This window comes from Trachypithecus francoisi, unplaced genomic scaffold (genome assembly GCF_009764315.1).
Source record: "Trachypithecus francoisi isolate TF-2019V2 unplaced genomic scaffold, Tfra_2.0 Lachesis_group6, whole genome shotgun sequence".
Taxonomy (NCBI): domain Eukaryota; kingdom Metazoa; phylum Chordata; class Mammalia; order Primates; family Cercopithecidae; genus Trachypithecus; species Trachypithecus francoisi.
The window spans coordinates 125,516,733-125,535,768 of record NW_022681471.1 but is presented as its reverse complement, the minus strand read 5'-3'; the positions used below and the strand labels follow the sequence as shown (position 1 = coordinate 125,535,768).

Genomic DNA, 19,036 nt, shown 5'->3' with positions numbered 1-19,036 from the left:
GTCCTGTTTCTCAGAGCTTTTCCTACACTTGACAAGTGGCAGTGCCCAGTCTTCCACAGCTGGGTGGATGAGTAATTATTTGATGACAGTGCTGAAGATACTTTCATCATTCAAGGTGGAATTCCTAGTTTGAAAAACAGATGCTGGTGAAAATTACTCATCATGTGCCCTTCATATATGGTTCCTGTTTACAGTATAGGAAAAAACAAATAACAAAGGCTTCACCCCAAGTCACCAAGATATGTGGGCGTTTTCCTCACACACCAAGCAATTCTCCAGTGAATACCAACTGGCATCCTCTAATTCAACTCACTTCTGATACCATCTGCCTAGAGTTAGAGTCAGATCCCACAGGGTAAGTTCCACAAGACTGCCACCCACTTCAAATTCCAGTCGCAAGTAGTAGATGGTCACTCCTGCTTCTGACTGACCAGCTATGAATCAGGATCTCCACGACCCCCTCCTTGGTTTTGATTAATTTGTGAGGATTGCTTAAAAAGCTCAGGGAGACATGTTCCCCACTTTATTGCGTGAGTAAAAAGTACGATAAAGGATACAGACGAACAGCCAGATGAAGAAACATACAGAGGCCTGGAAGGCTCCTGAGCACAGGAACTTCTGTCCCTATGGAGTTGGGATGCATATGGATGTGTCTGCCAACCCGGAAGCTGTCTGAACCCGGCACTTTAAAGGGATTTTTGTGGAGGTTTCATCACATAAGCATGATTGATTATAAACTCACTCTCCGCCTTTCTCCCTCTCTCCAAGCTTCCAATCATGGCTTGGTCTTTCTGGTGCCCACCCCCCATCCAGGAGCCCACCAGAATCACCTAATTAAAAAGACCTCCCATCACTCAGGAAATCCCAAGGGATTAGGAGCTCTGTGTGTCAGGATTCCAGGGTGAAAGACGAAATATCAGAACAAAAGATGTACCTATCACCCCTATTGCTCAGGAAATTCCAAGGGTTTTAGGAGCTGTGTGCCAGGACCCTGGGGCAGAAGCAAATATATTTCTTAATTTACCACAATGTCACACTTCTGACCCGGCTCACCTGGAATCTTCCTTGTCCATTTAGATGCCAGGCATGCGGGGGGCAGATGAATGTTTAACTGTGAGCATCAGTCATACAAGTGATTCTCAACCTGGGCTTGCGGTTCGAATGTAGCATTTCAGAAATACTGCTGCCTGTATTCCACCACAGACCAGTTAAGTCCCAATCCAAATGGCCCCTGGCCAGGGTGGAGATTCACTGGCTATGGGACTCCGTCTTGCTCACAATAGCCAGTGAATGTTTGTTGATCATTTCAACCCCTTAATGACCTTGGAAACTAGAAATGGGGTTTATAAAGGGGAAAGAGGTGGAATAGCTATAAACGCCACTGTATCATTTTTATGGAGTGGGAGTGGGGTATGGGGAATGAGGCTGGGGATAAGGTTTGATGTTCTGCTGACCATAAAATAATTTGCATTTGTGTCGAGAAGCTTTCTCCTCTAAGCTCCCATAGCTGTGTCCCTGCCTTTGAGTGAATCTGTTGTGTAGTGGTAATTTGTTATGTATTTGGTCCCCCGGTGAGCTGAATTCCTTGAGGTTAACTCCTGGCACTGAGCATCTCAAATAGCTTTCCTGCAGTGAATATTTAAACAATGAATAGCACTTTGCAGTTTTTCATAGTGCTTTTCCTAGGGTGTGGTCCCCAAGCCCTCTCATCCTTAGCCAAGATTACATGCCCGAGGCTTGTGAGCATCATTTAGACCAAGCTTCATGCATGCCTTGCCTGGCAGGAGCTCTCTGTACATACCATCTGTTTGCCAGGAAGACTTTGCCCACCTCTGTGCCTTGGCATGGTTATTACAGACAAATGTCCACTGGGGTCAGGCCTACAACCAGATGGCAAGCTGTCAGAGGGGTAACAGGGAGTGGTGGGGACTGTGGTGAACTAGCGAGTAGCCCCTTCTAAAGGGATGGCTCTAGTCAGCTGAGCCCGTTACTGTCTTTGGGGACAGTAATCCCTGTGTGCCAGCCCTTCTGATTTTCTTTTTTTAATTAAAAAAAATTTGAAGACGGGGTCTCCCTATGTTGCCCAGACTGGTCTCGAACTCCTGGGCTCAAGTGATCCTCCTGCCTTGGCCTCCCACAGTGCTGGAGGGAGCCACCGCACCTGTTCCCTTCTGATTTTCAAGGGAGTTAGACATTCTGGGTTTTGAAATGAAATCGGAGTTTTAATGTTGGCAACCTGTTGAGGTTTTGGTAGAGCACCCCAGGGCCAACACAGCAAACCAAGCAGAACACTTCTGCAGCACAGTTGGCCCTGGGTGGCCTTGGAGTCATGTGGTTCCAGCTCTCGCCACCTGGCTTGCCCGTCTCTAAGGCAGAGAGGAGCAGAACTCAAAAAAATTCAGTGATGGATGGGAAGAGGAGGCTATGTTAGATGCTGGGTAAAAGCTTCCTTTTAAAAAATGGCTTTTAGTTTTGTACACACACCACAATTCCACCCACTCCCTACTGACAATTACAGCTTTTCTAGTCTTTTTTCTTTTTGTAAAGAAAGAAACCAAAATGTGATTATATATGAAGTAATTTTTTTTTTTTTGAGACCCAGTCTTATTCTGTCACCCAGTCTGGAGTACGGTGGTGCGAGGGAGAGAGAGCGAGCGAGCGAGCGCACGCACTTGGGTGTCTCTGCTTTTTTTCTCCTCCCCTTCCCTCCCCTCCCCTTCCCTCCCCTCTTTTCTTTCTTTCAACGGGAATCTTGCTCTGTCGCCCAGGCTGGAGTGCAGTGGTGGCGATCTCGGCTCACTGCAAGCTCCACCTCCCGGGTTCACGCCATTCTCCTGCCTCAGCCTCCTGAGTAGCTGGGACTACAGGCGCCCGCCACCACACCTGGCTAATTTTTTATATTTTTAGTAGAGACGAGGTTTCACTGTGCTGGCCAGGATGATCTCAATCTCCTGACCTTGTGATCCACCCGCCTGGGCCTCCCAAAATGCTGGGATTACAGGCGTGAGCCACCGCACCCGGCCGTTTCCGCTTTTTGTAAGTGCACCAGCCCTATGGGGTTAGGGCCCTCCACCCATATGACCTCATTTAACCTTTATCACCCCTTAACAGGCCTTATCTACAAATGCTTTGGGGTTTGGGTTTCAACATGAATTTTGAGGGTACCCAGTTCAGTCCATAGCATTCCACCCCTGGCCCCCGAAAACTCACATCCTTCTCACATACAAAATATATTAATTCCATCCCAACAGCCCCAAAAGTCTTAACTCATTCCAGCGTCAACTCTAAAGTCCAAAGCCTCATCCAGATCTCGTCTAAATCAGGTATGGGTGAGACTTGAGTTATGATTCATCCTGGGGCAAAATTTCTTTCCAGCCGTGAACCTGTAAAACCAGACATGTTGTGTGCTTCCAAAATACAATGGTGGGGCAGGTATAGGACAGACATTCCTGTTCCAAAGGGGAGAAGTAGGAAAGAAAGCAGGTCCCAAGCAAGTACAAAACCTAGCTAGACAAATTCCATGGGATCTTAAGGCTCCAGAATAATCCTCTAGCTAGATGCCCCACTTTCCAGTCCCAGTGGGATGGCAACATCACCCTCACAGCTCTGTTGGGTGCCCTTCTTTGGCTGTGTGAGGCCCCTGCCCTCTGAAACTGAGGATGAAACGGCCTTGTCCCCTAGCCCTGTGTGGGAGTGGCAGCCTGGATGGTCTTTGAATTGCCTTCAGGGTGATTTCTTTGATTTTCTTGAAGAATAGTCCATGTTCTCATCTGAATATATCTATGGTCACATCTTATAGAATCCAAGAAATCCAACAGCCTTGTTTCATTCCCTTCCAATTTCTCTGTCCTTGTAGTTCAAACTGGCAGTGTCTCTACTGGTGTAAGCCCATCTTTCTTCCTGGCTTCTGCTAAGATGGCTGATTAACATCACGGGTAATCTCTCTATGGAGTGACTGTCTAGCCACACCTTTGGCGTTTTCTCCAGAACAAGCTCCCTCATTTTTGCATCCATCTACCCATCCCTCCCTCCCTCCCTCCCTCCCTGCCTCCCTCCATCCCTTTGTCCAGTCAGCCATCCCTGCCTCCATTCATCCCTGCTTCCATTCATCCTTTAGTCCATCCTTCCATCCTTCCCTCCATCCTTTCTCCCTCTATCCCCCCAGTCATCTCTTCATCTGAGCATAGTGCACTCCAGGATCCGAGCTAGGTCCTGGGAGACAGGACCTCTATGATCCTTGACTTTGTGGTGTGCAGAGTCTGGTGGGGGCATCTGAAGACACTTGCCCTTCAGTGAAAATTCAGAGCTAAGCAGCATCTTGGGATCAGGGTTGCCTGGGCTTGTGGTGAGGCTGCCTCTCCAGGGAAAGGGGACTGTGGATGCCTGGAGAAGACTGAGTTAAGGTCATTCTGAGTGTAGAGCACTGGACTAGTTTTTGGAAGATGTAAAACCAAAGGGCCTTTGCCCTCGCAGCCTTGTTCTCTGAGATTGGGTTTCTGGACCATCATGTCTGAAAGCCAGGTGAGTATGGCCCTTTGGCCTCCCTTGGTTTCTGGACTTGGCAATCACCCCTTCCTTCTGACTTGCCCCCTCTGCCATCACAAAGCCGACCTCGGGCACGCGAAGTTTGCGTCAGCAAAAGGAACTCACTGTGGAGTCCTGATAAGCAATGTTCCAGCGATATGGGTGGCCAGGCAGTTCTGAACATAATTAAGCAGGCCTGATTTACCTGACAGTTCTCTTGGATGACAGTGCTGAACCCTCAGCTGCTGGCTCAGTTTTGGGGATGTGCATGGACAAGTTTGAGAGAGCAAATGTAGTTCAGAAAAATGGCAGCTTACTTGTTCTCAGTGTTGCTTTCAGTCTTGGAGATATCTGGGTGTTGTGCTTTTGTTTTGACTGGCCAGCTGTCCTGCCTAGCCGAAGCTCAGCTCTCTCTAGCCAGGGCTTGAGGTGGGGCTTCTATTCCTGCCTCATGGTCATGTGCATCAGCTAAGAGAAGGAGCTCAGGGCACAGCCACAGGCCTCCCAGTTTGTATGACTGAAGGCTGGTTCTGTAGGCTCCTAGTGGTGGTATAAAGATTGGAGGAACCTTTGCAGACGGCCCAGTGTGTGTCCTCCAAGGGGACTCACTCTTGCCCAGCACACACAGTCAGCCTCAGGTGGACCTGGCCCAGTGCATGTGAGCCAGGCCGAGAATGCACCGCTCCCTGAGGCTGCGTGCACATTTCAGTGGTGGTACTGGAGAGGCTCAGTGTGGATGATAATAGCCTTCTGGATGCTCAAGGATCCAGAAATTTCTGCCAGAGTGGCAGGGGCATATGGTGACATACACTGGCTTGGTTTCATGTAGTATAGAGTTTGGAATAATTGTTATGATGTAGAGTATTTCCTGTGCTCCTCCAGGTGAATAAATTTACTTCTTTTCTCCTCTAAAGAAGGATTTGGGGCTCCCTCCTAAGCTGCCTTAGGCGGTTGCTGATAGGTCTGACCTCTGCGTGTTTTGGATCAAGTGTTGTTGCCCACGGTCCTGCTCTGAGGATTCTGTTGTTGTTGTTAATGATTCTTGTGAGCCAATATTGAGCAAAATGACAGAGTCCCTCCATCAGTGCCTGTTATTTTATATTTATATTTATATTTATATTTATATATTTTTTGAGATGGAGTTTTGCTCTTGTCACCCAGGCTACAGTGCTGTGGTGCGATCTCGGTTCACTGCAACCTCTGCCTCCCAAATTCAAGTGATCCTCCTGCATCAGCCTCCTGAGAGGCTGGAATTACACACACCCGCCACCACACCCAGTTAATTTTTGTATTTTTAGTAGAGACAGGGTTTCACCATGTTGGCCAGGCTGGTCTTGAACTCTTTGACCTCAGGTGATCCACCTGCCTCAGCCTCCCAAAGTACTGGGATTACAGGTGTGAGCCACTGTGCTGGTCAGAGCCTGTTATTTTAGAGGGGGCTTCCTATATCCTCAGGACATCTCAAGTCCAGCTCAGGAACGCCCTGGACTGCCCCACCTGTGCGATTGACATACCTGTGTGTCAGGCCTGTGTGTCAGGCCCTTGCTAGGAGTCTGTGATAAAGGCAACAGGGACCCAAATCCTTCCTTCTTAAAGGGGAGCCTAGCATGGTAGAAATCTTCACACTCATTATAAGTTACCACTTCAGTGGGCACGCATTAATGCAGAGACACTGCAGAAGACGTCACGCTCCATGTTTTCGTGATGCCACTTAACAGGGAAACCATCAAGGTCATGGAAATGGGCAGAAATGGTTACAAAGTGAGCTCTGGCGTTGCTGCCCCTCTTGCGACGGTATGGAGCTGAGATGATGGCCAAGCTCCCGGGCAGTGGCCTCCTGGTGGAGTCAAGAAGGACTGTCCTGGCCCAGCGCTTGCTCAGACCCCCTTGTTCCTGCCTTGCTCAGACAGCGGGCTCCCTTCTGCCCACACCTCAGCCTGCCTCCCCACTGTTCCCTGCAGCCTCTTTCGACAAAGCAGATCTGCTGATGACAGGCCCTGCTTCACTTCCCAGTGGCGTCCTGCCATCTGCAGAACACATCTCCTTATCAGGGCGGCCCACGCTTTCTTCAGGAGGCTTCCTTTCACCACACCCACCCTCACCCAACCTGGGCGGGACTAGGGCAGGTCCCAGTCCATCTGGGACTGGCCCATCGTGGCTCAAGCGTCCCCCATTCCTTCCCTCCCCAGGCAGGTTAGAAGCAGCCTTGCTGCTCCTGTTGGGCCTTGAACCCACTGCTGCTAAAACCCACCCATCCCTACGAGCTGCGCTTGTTTGCCTGGGTGGCTCTTCCCCTGTGCCTGGAGCTTTGGGAAGAGGGTTCCTGAAACTGGAGTTTCCAGACTGGTAGCATTTTGTGTATCTTTGAGGCAGCATCTTGGGCGTACGTGTAGGCACATTTTTCCAGGCAGGACATCGATGGCTTGTCTCAGATTCCCAAAGAGATCCAAGACCTAAAAAGAACCACTGCCTGGGGCGGCTGCTCTCCTCTGCATCCTTTCCTGGCACATAATTAATATGCACAGGCTGGATGACTGGAGGTCACAGATGCTTGGCATTTCCCCCCGTGCTTTTGTTCATGGATTCAGTTGGTGATATATGCAGCGATGCATCTATAAATAGTGGAATTCTCATGCCCAAAAGAAAACTAGTTAAGTGACTGCTGAAAGGTTTTTTTTTTCTTTCGGAGTGGAGGGTGTTAATTAATGCCAAAAAAGGCAGGTGATAAAATCCTTTTGTTCTTACTCTTAGAATCCTGGTGCAGGACTTTCTGCAGCTGGGCTCCAATACAAACCAGAGGGGGGAGGGGACTTGATCTTGGCAGTATTGAAAAGCTTTAATTGATACTATGGAGCCCAAAGGTCTGTGACATCTTTACTCCTGTGTGCCGCTTGTCGTCTGAACGGATGGCCGAGACGCATCCTGGGTCGCCTTCCCTGTGATGCCATTTCTAAAGAATGTTATTGTTCAGCCCCTTTGCTCTCCTTGGCCAGTGTAGTTTTCCTCGCCCAATTCGGTTGAGTTTACTTCTTCCGTCCATTGTTACTATTTGTTTCTTTATTTCCCAAATCCTTCCTTAAAACTTCTCCTTTTTAATTTTAAAATATCTCTTCCTGTTGTATTCAGTAGTAAATTAAGGATCAAAATATTGTAATACTGTATTTTATTTTGAAAGGACTGTGTTAAGACTCCCATCTAAAATTTTGGCAGTATTAAAAGTAAAAGGCTGATCGTTTACTTCTTTCTCTAACTATACTCTCACCAGAGTAATCATTGTTAGAAATTTGTCAAGAGGGTAAAGGAGATAAAAAATCATTTAAAAGCGGAATACAGTTCACATTATACTTATTGCTATAAAGAGCTCTTGGAACCCTTGAAGTTTGCTTGGAATCCATTCTCTGAGTTCCGTGTGGAAGTGCAGGGAGCTGGCTGGCTCTGGCGTGGCTTCTGAGTCCTTGACTGCCCTTGCCCACATCCTGGTCTCACCACTTCTCAGGTGTGTGTCCCTGAGCTCAGCTTCCTCCTAGGTAACATGGGATGGTGATAGTGGACCCACCTCCTCACACTATCGTGATGATTAAGTGTTTGGCTGAGCACAGTGCTGGGCTTTGCTGTGTGGCTGCAGTGTTAGTTTGCACACCTGGCACCGTCCCGTGCAGTGGCCCTGCACATTCAGTGCTCCAGTATTTACGTGACGTATCTATGTATGCATATGTCCTGCAGCTTTGCCTGTCCAAGTACTGTGGACGGTTACCAAAAATAAGGAGCCTATTTTAATTACATACACAACCAAAAGAAAAATTCATGATGTGTACATACTGTCCTGCCCCTAGGAAGTATGATATGCTTTAATATTTTCTTTTTAAAATAAAATACTGACAGGGACCTACTCACTCAATTTCACTGCTCACTGATAGGTTGTGACTATAGTGTGAGAGTCCTGATATAGAGAGTAATGGGATGAATGAACACAAAGGATTGGAAGTAATTAGTTTCGGGAGTGTTTCAACATGTGTCCAGATATTTGGAAGATATTCTGGAACATCCACCAGCCATGACTTGGAATTTACACATAAAAATCTCCAGATGCATCTAACAGTTTCAAGTGAGTGAGATGACAGCGAAGCTAGTGATAGCATCCAAGTCTTGTGTTTTTTTCTTCTCCCAAGTATTTCATGTGACTTGGAATCCTTAAATTCTTTTTTCCCCACTGTAAACGAAGTATTCAATAAGAACCTCAGTGTGTGTGTGTGTATTTTATTTTATTTTATTTTATTTTATTTTATTTTTTTTTTGAGATGGAGTCTCGCTCTGTCACCCAGGCTGGAGTGCTGTGGCTGGATCTCAGCTCACTGCAAGCTCCGCCTCCCGGGTTCACGCCATTCTCCTGCCTCAGCCTCCCGGGTAGCTGGGACTACAGGCGCCGCCACCTCGCCCGGCTAGTTTTTTGTAGTTTTCTTTAGTAGAGACGGGGTTTCACGGTGTTAGCCAGGATGGTCTCGATCTCCTGACCTCATGATCCTCCCGTCTCGGCCTCCCAAAGTGCTGGGATTACAGGCTTGAGCCACCGCGCCCGGCTGTGTGTGTATTTTAAAAACAGCTTTAGTGAGGTGTAATTTCCGTATCATAAAATGCACCCATTTTAGTACAGTCCTATGAATTTTAGTCAATTTATACAGCTGTGTGATTGTCATCACAATTATGTTGTAGAACATGCCCATTGTCCCCTGCTGTCCCCAGTCCCACTCACCTGACTACCACTGGCTGGTTTCTCTTAGGGAAAGGCATGTTTCAGAAGTCAGACTTTCCTGAGTGGTATCATTTCTCTGCCCTCCCTGATGAGGGAGCTACAGTGGCCTGGGGTTCTTCCTGGTTTCTGGGCCATCAAGTCTGAAAGCCTGGTCTGGAGCCAGTGAGGAGGACCATTTGGGTCCACGGGAGGGGGCTGGGTACTGAGGACTGATCTGTGCGTGCGTGGGGTGGGTCTAGGGACTTGTAAGCAGCTGTGGAATGAAGGCTCGGAGCTGACTTGGGAGCCCCCTTATGAGGTCCTCTCGCCTGCATTGGCTCCCCCTGTTAGTGCTTTGCAGCCATGATGCCATTCTTAATGCGACAAGCCCGAGTTTCCGATCACTCTAGTAAACAGCTCCTGAGCACCTGTTCTGCCCAGTCCATGAAGAGGAAGCCATGCATCTGTCACACTGCAGCCCATTCTCCCTCTGATCCAGTCTCTCCAGCTTCCAATCTGCACATCTCCTCATGAGCATTTCCTGTCCAGACCAGTACCATCTATAAACAGCTCTAGAGCTGCCAGAGACAACCTGTTTTGGGTGGCAGACTCCATTCAGCATCGATCAAGTAATTCTGACTCATCCTGTATACGCAGTGGAGCACCTCCTGGGCAAGCCCTGGAGCCCTGTGGGGGTCAGGTCAGCATTGGAGGGGATGCCAGCCCTGCCCTGAAGGAACTAGTACTCGGGGAGATGCATGTTTATTAATGGCCGCATTCTACTTAGAGTTTTAAGAACTACCACAGAAGAAATCAAGTGCTGAGGCTGGCCAAAGAAAGGCCACTTGCTTCCGGCGGAGCTGGGCTGGGTCTGGACCGGAGGAATCTGGGCCACATCTTAGAAGAAGCATTAGCATTTCAACAGGAAAGGGGCGGGGTAGGGGGAAGCTTGGCAAAGGGAAAGAACAATCCAGGTTTGGGGATAGCAGTTCCCATGGGTTACTGGGAATGCGGGTGGATATGAGGGGGTTGGAGGGAAGCCAGGAGTTCCCTGTATGTGGTTTTGTGGTCTTAGAAGTGTGGTTCCTTCAAAATCCCGACTAGTGGCTTGTGGAGGATGGCAACTCAGGCCAGGTCTTTCTTAAGTGATGCACCTGTGCACCTGTGATCATTTGCAGACTCAAATTACTGTAGAATTTAGATGAGAGTCTGATGTTGTGATATCCAGTGCAGTAGCCACAGCCACACACAAATGAGCACTTGAATCCGGTCAATCCTGAAATGAAATGGGCTTAACCTGTAAAACACACTGGGTTTCAAAGACTCCATTCAAAAAAAGATTGAAAAGCATTCCATTTATAATTTGTATAGTCATTCCGTGCAAAAATGATAGTATTTACAATATAGTGGGTTAAATAAAATGTGTTTTAAAATTCATTTTGCCTGTTTCTTTTTACTGTTTTAAGAAGTTTTGCATTAAGTATGTGAGCACTCATATCAATTCCATTGGACAGTGCTGCCCCAGAGAATTCTTTGTACCAGCTGGGCTAAAGTCTGTCTTTATTTTACTGTAAATTGTATCCCTAGAGCTTATATATGGAGGTGAACAAAGTGTTTTCACATCAGCTGAGGAGTGTGCTCTTGATGGGCCTGCTGAGAAATTCCTTTTCTCTGTTTTTCTGTCTCAGAGGGACCCTTGCTGGGGGGCACTCAGATGATGGCTGCGGTTGGGCGCCCCTCTGGGTTTGGTTTCCTTGGGTGGTAGACTCGAGTTTTGGCCTCGGGTCAGCTTGCTTTTAGGTTCTGTTCCTTTCACACAGTATTATGCTGCTAAATCAGAATAATAACAACATTCTCCCAGTCTTTAGAGGAAAAAATAAAATGGAAGGAAAACAGGCATTACTGGAGAATGTAATACATTCCAGAAACCTTGATAATAGTCTCAGGCCTTCTGCCTCACCACCTTATAGGAAAATGTAGAAAATGGAGGCACAGTGAGACTGAGTCATTTGCCTATGCTCAACCTCTAGGAAGTACTTAAAGTATAATTTCCTCAGTATGAAGTTTTTCTCCCTTGAAGTTTTAAATAATTGTTCCCATCTATGTCTGTGATTCAGTAAAATAGTATGTATACTGAGGGAACTTAGACGTATTCAGTCATTACTGGGTGGCATTTTTCAGTGTTTGGACTTCCATTGCACCAATGCCTGAACATGTCTGAGAACCAGTAGGATCACTAGGGCCGCAGAGCCCGGGGGTTTGCTGGTTTTCTTGAATACCTCCTGGACTGATTTTCTTAGAACAGTTTATTCTTTGCTGGAGGATAGAACATCTTGCTAAGATGTTGTCTCTTTATCTTCTCTGGACACTCCCTTTCTGGTGGGCAGACCCACATTCAGGAAACCAGATTGTAGATCAGAAGGTGGCATGGTCAGTGGAAACTCAGAACAAAAGGCCTAGGGGAGGTACTCAGGGATGTTGCATCAAGTTCTGGTAGTCTGATGAACGTCACCTTCCTTCCAAGGATGGATCGGTCTTAAAAAAGAGCTGTCCGAGTGAGGAATGACCCTGTAGTGCTCTGGCCTCCCGAGTCCTCCATTTCTTATAATCTAGGCTTTGTGATCTCAGTCAAGTTAAAATGCCCTTCTGTCTCCTTCCAGTTCTTTCTTAAGTGTTAATTGGCTCCAAACTGGATTTTCTTTGGTATCCGTTCCTGAAATTGGCTGGATTAATTTATCATACACTTTAATGAAGGACTCTTGTGTTTGAGGGCTCTGGCTTAGAAAGGTGAATCCTTTCTTCTAAGGAACTCACAGACTGTTAGGGGAGGTAGCCTGTCAAATGATGACTGGCTATAAAGCAAGAAGCACTGTCAGTAATGGAAATGTGAGCAGTGGTCTTCCTTACCCCTGCCCTGCAGGACTGCATAGTGGGGAAGGACAAACCAGTTCTCTCCAAAACATGTCTATACTTGGGTAACTTTTTTGTGAATCACTGAAGATGCTCATGTCATCAAATGAGATGAAATATTCAGACTTTTCACAAATTCTGCTTATTTCCTTCCTTTGTCCAGATCTCCAAGTGGGTTAACCAGCTAACTATACTAACAGCTCCAAAGTCTCATTGCTTAGCAGAATAGAAGTTTCTCACTCATGTCAGTTTAGTATTGGTTGGGGAGGCGGGGGGACCCCAGACTGCTTCTGTGGTATGGCTTGCCCATCTTTTGAGGCTTTGCCATCCTCCAGTGGGTTCTTTGCTTTGGGCCCACAGGCAAGGGAAGAGAGGGCATGGGGAATCCTGCCAGAAGCTTCTGGGATGAACCTTGGAAGGGGTGTACATGGCTTCTGCCCACATTCCGTTGTCTAGAGCCCAGTCACATGGTCCTACCCAGCTGCAAGGGAGAGAGACTGTGAAGTGTGAACTCTCTGTGGGCCCAAGAGGAAGAGGAAGCAGGGGTTTGGTGGACATGTAGCACTGTTGCTGCTCCATGGCTTTGAGTAACAAATGCCGACTCACAGGAGGCAGCCTTTAAGTATTAGCTCCATGGATTGGGTAGTACTGTTTCATTGTAACAATTGAAAGATGCATCTGGCATATTTCTCACTGGGGTTTTATGACCTGAGTGATATCCTTGCTGGGATATCAGTAACACTGACCTTCAAACTCAGGTGAGTTGGCTGTGAACAAGCTCCCCCAGCTCCCTCAGGCTCTCTGGCCCATTGTTTCACTGTGAAAAGCTATGCCCTGGAGAACATGCTGGCACCTGGCTTTGCAGGTGGACGTTCAGGAAGATGTAGGTGCCAATGAGGGGAATTGTGTCCTGGGAGGTTCATGCTAAGGTAGAAAAGTCTCAGTGAGATGGACATGGTTGAGGGCTAAAGGACAGTGCTACACCTTGTCACCACTGAAGCAGTGAGACAGATCTTGGTGGTGTGTTCTTCATGTTTCAGATTGAAGACTCTGAGGCTGGTGGTCTTCTGTCAATGCAGCTTTGCACTCCTCAGGCACAGGGGTTTACCTGCATCTGATTCTCTGTGGTTATTCCCCACCTCCCCCCAAAAAATCACCTACAGGCATCCATGGTCACTTGTCTTATGGATTTACTGCCACTCATAAAGTCTCTAAACATCCCTTTTTTCCTTGAAATACATTTGAGGAGCTGTTTGCTTTTTATATTAGTCTGGAAATTTGTCTATGAATTATGATAGTTTTGTGTTAGAGACAATGAAGAGACTGACAATGTATAATTTTTTTTTTTTTTTGATTCTCAAGAGGACTTAACCTTTCCACATGGAAATTACAAATGTTATTTAAGAGTGATTAGTTCCGAGGCTCTATCACTAACAATTGGGACACTCACACTACAGTAATACATGGATGCAATGTTTAGATTGAGTTCTAGGTGTAATTACTCTTTGCCCTACATTCTAGACTTCTAGAATTGGACTTGAAGACAAGAGCCAGTTCAATTCCTATGCACATTCTAAATAAATACCTTGGGCAAAAACACAGATTTTAAATGATTATTCCAAATGGCTTTTCAGGATTAGTGGGACAGGTTTGTGGTACATTCACTACTGTTTTAAACTTTGACAGGGAAACGAGCAGTCTCTCTAAAACAACTTCTGAGCTTCGTTGTTTTGGGATGATAACATCCCTGGGAATCTGATGAATACCATGTACTGTGCTCATCAGTGTTTCTTTCTAATTTCAGGGAGCTCAGGGACCCGTTCACTGCTACGGGAGAGCCTTGGCTCTGAGTGTAAATGCTTGCTACCAAAAGCTTGGAGAAGCAACTAGCACAGCAAACAGGGTCAGATTTACCACATAAGTAACCACAAGCGGCTGGTGTCCAAGTTCCGGAGGGCTTTGAAACTCACTGTGAGCCAGGTAGCTTAGAAAAGGTGGAGGAAGTCATTAGGATTTCCTGAGGATTGCGTTGGAACGGAAACCGAGATTAATAGTATCCTCTCTGAAGAGCATTTTAACAAACGTGAATTGGAAATATAAAGATCTTCTTGTTCCCTGAGACTAGAAGGTGTAGCACAAGTGCCAGAGCATTGCCTTGGCCTCCTTTTGATGGAGAGAATGCGTGAGGGATCAGCAGCGCTCATCCCTTCTCACTGCTCCACCTTCTGCTACCCACCTGCAGTTTCCTACAGTTTGGTCCAGGGAAGGTGTGGGCTTCAAGGCATGGGTCCCCCACCGACTACCCTGCTCACCCTCTCTGGCCCTGCAGTCTCCCCAGCTGCTGTATTGTGGTCAGCAGAATAATGGCTTCCAAGATGTGCATGTCATTAAGCCCTGGAACCTGTGAATATGTTGACATGCGTGGCAGAAGGGACTTTGCAACTGTGATGACTTTAAGGATCCTGCCCAGGGAAGATGATCCTGGATGATCTGGGCAGGCCCAGTGTCATCACGAGGGTCCTTATAAGTGGAAGAAGGAGACAGAATAGAGAGAACCAGAAAGATGGCATCCTGAGAAAGACTTATCTGGCCATCCTGCCTTTGAAGATGGAGGAAGGAAAGGGCTACTAGCCAAGGACTACAGGAGGCCTGTAGAAGGTGGAAAGAGTACAGGAGCAGATTCTCCCCAGAACCTCCAGAAGGAATGCAGGCCCCGAACCCGTTTTAGACTTCTAATGTTGAGAACTGTAAGGGAATAGATTTTTGTTGTTTAAAGCCACCATGGCCCAGGTGCCATCTCTTAAGGGGCCCAGCAGGATACAATAGGCATAGGCAAAAAGGGAACAAAAGAAGCTGAGCTGTGCTTTCTTCCTTCTCTCCCCTCTCTGGCCCCGGAATGACCAGCAATGTGTATTTGTTTGCTCTGCTGAACCAAGAAATGTGGTTTGTGAAGGGCAGGATCTCCATCTGGCAGCTTTCTGGGTGGTGGCTGAGGGCAGAGAAAGCGAGTGACTCTGGGGTTGATGCTGTTGCGGGGGTGGGATGAAGAGACAGTGGCAGCTGGCCCAGGAAGTCTCCCACCTTCCAAAAGTGCTATCAAACCTCCACTGTCTCCCTATCAACTTGTTGCTTGAAAGTCAGCCTGCTTAGGCCTTGCGGATTCATCTGGAACCTGGGGCTGAATGCATTAAACATATCCCCAGAGGGTGGTGAAAAAGACCACTTCTTTCTTTGCAGGTGGGAGTGTGAGGTGATGGGAGAGCGCTTTGGCAACATCTCTCAAATATTTACTGTCAGCTCATCTCCCTTACTTACAGTAAAGAGCAGAAAGCTGGGACATACCTAAATGGGTGACCCAGGGTGCCTGGTAAATAAGTGACACCGACAGAGCTAAAAGACGTGAGGTGATACCCAACTGAAATGCAGTAAGTTTATGACATTGTATCTAGTATGATATGAGCTATGGAAAAAATGTAGGACAAAGAAGAGAGAAAAGGAAGCTGAAATGTGAATCCAAGTTTTCTGGATCTTGAGTGGTTATATTCCCTGTAGGCATTATGATCTGAATTTTTTACATCAGATTAAGATATGGGAGTAAAACTTCATATCCTTTGACCTTGAAATTTAGTTCTGGGAATTTTTTCAAAGAATAATTTTAAGTACAGCTTATGAGCTTTATAGACGCAGATATTCCTTCTATCATTAATATAAAATTGAGATGTATTTCACATGTGCCATAATATTCACCATTTTAAAGTGTACAGTTCAGTGGTTTTTAGTATATTCCCAAGGTTGTACAACCATCACCCTATCTAATTCCAGAACATTTTCTTCCCACTAAAAGGAACCCTGTGCCCATTAACAGTCACTCCCATTCTCTCTTTCCCCCAGCCCCTGGTGACCACCGGTCCACTTTCTGTCTCTCTGGGTTTGCCTATTCTGGACATTTCCTTTAGATGGAACCGCACAACGTGTGGCCTCTGTGTCTGGCCTCTTTCACCCAGCACAGTGACTTCAGGGTTCATCTGTGTTATAGCATGTGTCAGTACAGTTGACCCTTAAACATCATGGATTTGAACTGCATGGGTCCACTTATTCTCCTGCTTCTGTCACCCCTGAATCGGCAAGACCAACCATTCCATGTCCATGCCAGCCTACTCAATATGAAGACTAAGATGAAGACCTTTATGATGATCTACTTCCACTAATGAATAGTAAATAGATTTTCTCTTCCTTGTGACTTTCTTAATAAATTTTCTTTATCTTACTTTATTGTAAGAATATGGTATATAATGTCAAAATATGTGTTAATCAACTGTTTATGTAATCAGTAAGATTTCTGGTCGGTAGTAGGCTGTTAGTAGTTAAGCTTTTGGAGAGTGAAAAGTTATACATGGATTTCGAAAGTTCGTGGGGGTCAGCGCCCCAACATTTGCATCTATTCCTGCATTCCGTCTTATGTCTGAATACTATTCCATCGTATGGGTAGACCATGTTTTATTTATCCATTCAGCAGTTGATGGCTGTTAGCTGTTTCTACCTTTTGGCTATTGTGAAAAATGCTGCTATGAACATTCATGTACAAGTTTTTGTGTGAACATATGTTTTCATTTATCTTGTGTATGTACTTACAAGTAGAATTGCCGCATCATATGGTTATAACTCTATGATTAAGTGTTCGAGAAATTGCTGAACTGTTTCCCAAGCATGAGTGGCTCTCATGCATATTTATATTAGTGAAAATTTGGAAATAATGTAGATGTCAATAGTAGGAGAGTGCTTAGGTAAATTCCATTAATCCCTTTAGTGAAGGATTTGTACAAATGCAAGTTATTTATTCAGCAAGAATTATTGAACACCAGCTTCATGCCCTGTCTTGGACTAGATCAAAGGCGGTTGAGATGGGGTAATTGTTCTCAAGGAGCTTGAGCTATTCAGCTATTCCATGTGATGTTTACAAATAATTTATGACAAGGGGGACAGAATTCTTATGCTATAGGGGTAGGCTAGCTCCAGTAAGTTTTGGAGAGACTCAAGGTACGAATTAAGTAAACATGTTACAAAGTTAAGTGGAAAAGGTAGGATAGAGAATTGCACATACTCTGTGATCATGAGTACGTCAGAAAATACCAGATAAAAACAACTCATCAAAAAAAGGTGGAGAAAAACACGCTAATAGAGGAATAGTGTGGTGTGATGGTGTCGATGGACATTTTTGTGGTGGTGTCAATGGACATTTGACATTGTGTGGTGGTGTCAATGGACATTTCTCTCCTATTTAAGTGTCTCCTAAATTTTTTTGTGATGGAAACAAAAATTCCCCTAGTCTGTCTGTGGTGACTGGGAAGGAGTGGGTGGGGGAGAAATTAGCATCAAGTTTTTGGGGAGATGAGAGCTCCAGAACCTGAGATAGCATCCCTATGGGTGAAGACAGAACCTCAGAGGAAATACCAGTGTGTGCACGCTGCTAGCCTGTACCCCATCTTCCTCCCCTTCTCAGCCACTTCTCTCCTTTTGATATCCCCTGCCCATCTGTGGCCCTACCTGGACACCAGTAATGCCCCATTGGGTAGTTAATAAGGACACTTTTTACGATTTTCAGAAAAAAATTGGTCTTTAAAGTTATTAAAAGGCTTAGTGATGTTTTTAAGAAGACAGAATTGAATTGCTAATCTGTTTGCTCAAATTCTGTTATCTAATATTATTCCCGTGTATTAAAAAGGATTCTAAGGTCAGAAATGAGAAACTGCCCTAGCCAGCTGACCTACTGGCCCTGACTATTCCAGAATGCTCTACTTTGGGACTGCTGTCAATGTTGGGAACCCCACCACAGTAGAAACTGACTAGAACTGGGAGTGGGGGAGTACCATACTCAGAGAAACAGGGATCTTAGAACAAAGTGCTTTTTCTTTTTAGCTCTACCTTTATTATTAATTGTCTTCTCAGCATTTTAACTAGTAAAATCAAATATAATGAAAATCAGTTGGGGTGTGGTGGCTCATGCCTGTAATCCCAGCAGTTTGGGAGGTCAAGGTGGGAGGATCACTTGAGCCCAGGAATGCGAGACCAGCCTGAGCAACATAGTGAGACTCTGTCTCTACCAAAAAAAAAAAAAAAAAAAAAAATTTGCTGGGTGTGGTGGCACTTGCTTGTGGTCCCAGTTACTCAGGGCGCTGAGGTGGGAAGATCGCTTGAGCCTGGGAGGTTGAGGCTGCAGTGAGCTGTGATTGTGCCACTGCACTCCAGCCTGGGTGACAGAGTGAGACCCTGTCTCTGGGGAAAACAAAATGATATTACAAAAATAGAAAATATTCCCCCTGGTGACACTTTAACCACAAGATTAGAAGCCCTACATCTTTGGTAGGTGTGAAAATAGCTTGGAGAATTAAAATTAGGCATAAATAAATTCCTGATGTCTTTGAGAGTTTGAATCATTGGATGATACTGTGATAGAGGAGAATCTGGGAGATGTTGAGGCGTCAAGATCTTTTTCATTTGAAGCTAAATGGCCTCAATTGGGTGGTTTGAGCTCTCCTGTTTTGTTTGTAGATTTCCTGTCTCCTTCCGCTTGTTAATAGACCACTGATTTCTCTGTGCTCCTGCTTGTGATAGTGTGCCCCTTTCCGCTTTTAATTTTTCTCTTCTGTTTTATTGTGAGGGGAGTAAACTGCAGTATTGCCATTCCCCCGCTTTCGTATACATGTGAATGAGTGTGGGAAAGCTGAAAGACTTTAGCGCATTTGGTGAAGGGGATAGCCCAGAGCTCCTTTCCTGAAGAACCAAAAATATTTGAACATTTCCAATTCTGCTTTGTATTTTACACATAGTCCTTGACATATTTCTGACTCTTTTTCACCTGCATTAAATTATTTT

At 46.0% G+C, this 19,036-nt stretch overlaps 1 protein-coding gene across 1 annotated transcript in view; it reads left to right on the top strand.

The window, feature by feature from the left end:
* Positions 1–19,036, top strand: part of WWC3 (WWC family member 3) — a 128,293-nt gene that overhangs the window by 24,216 nt on the left and 85,041 nt on the right. The window lies entirely within an intron of this gene.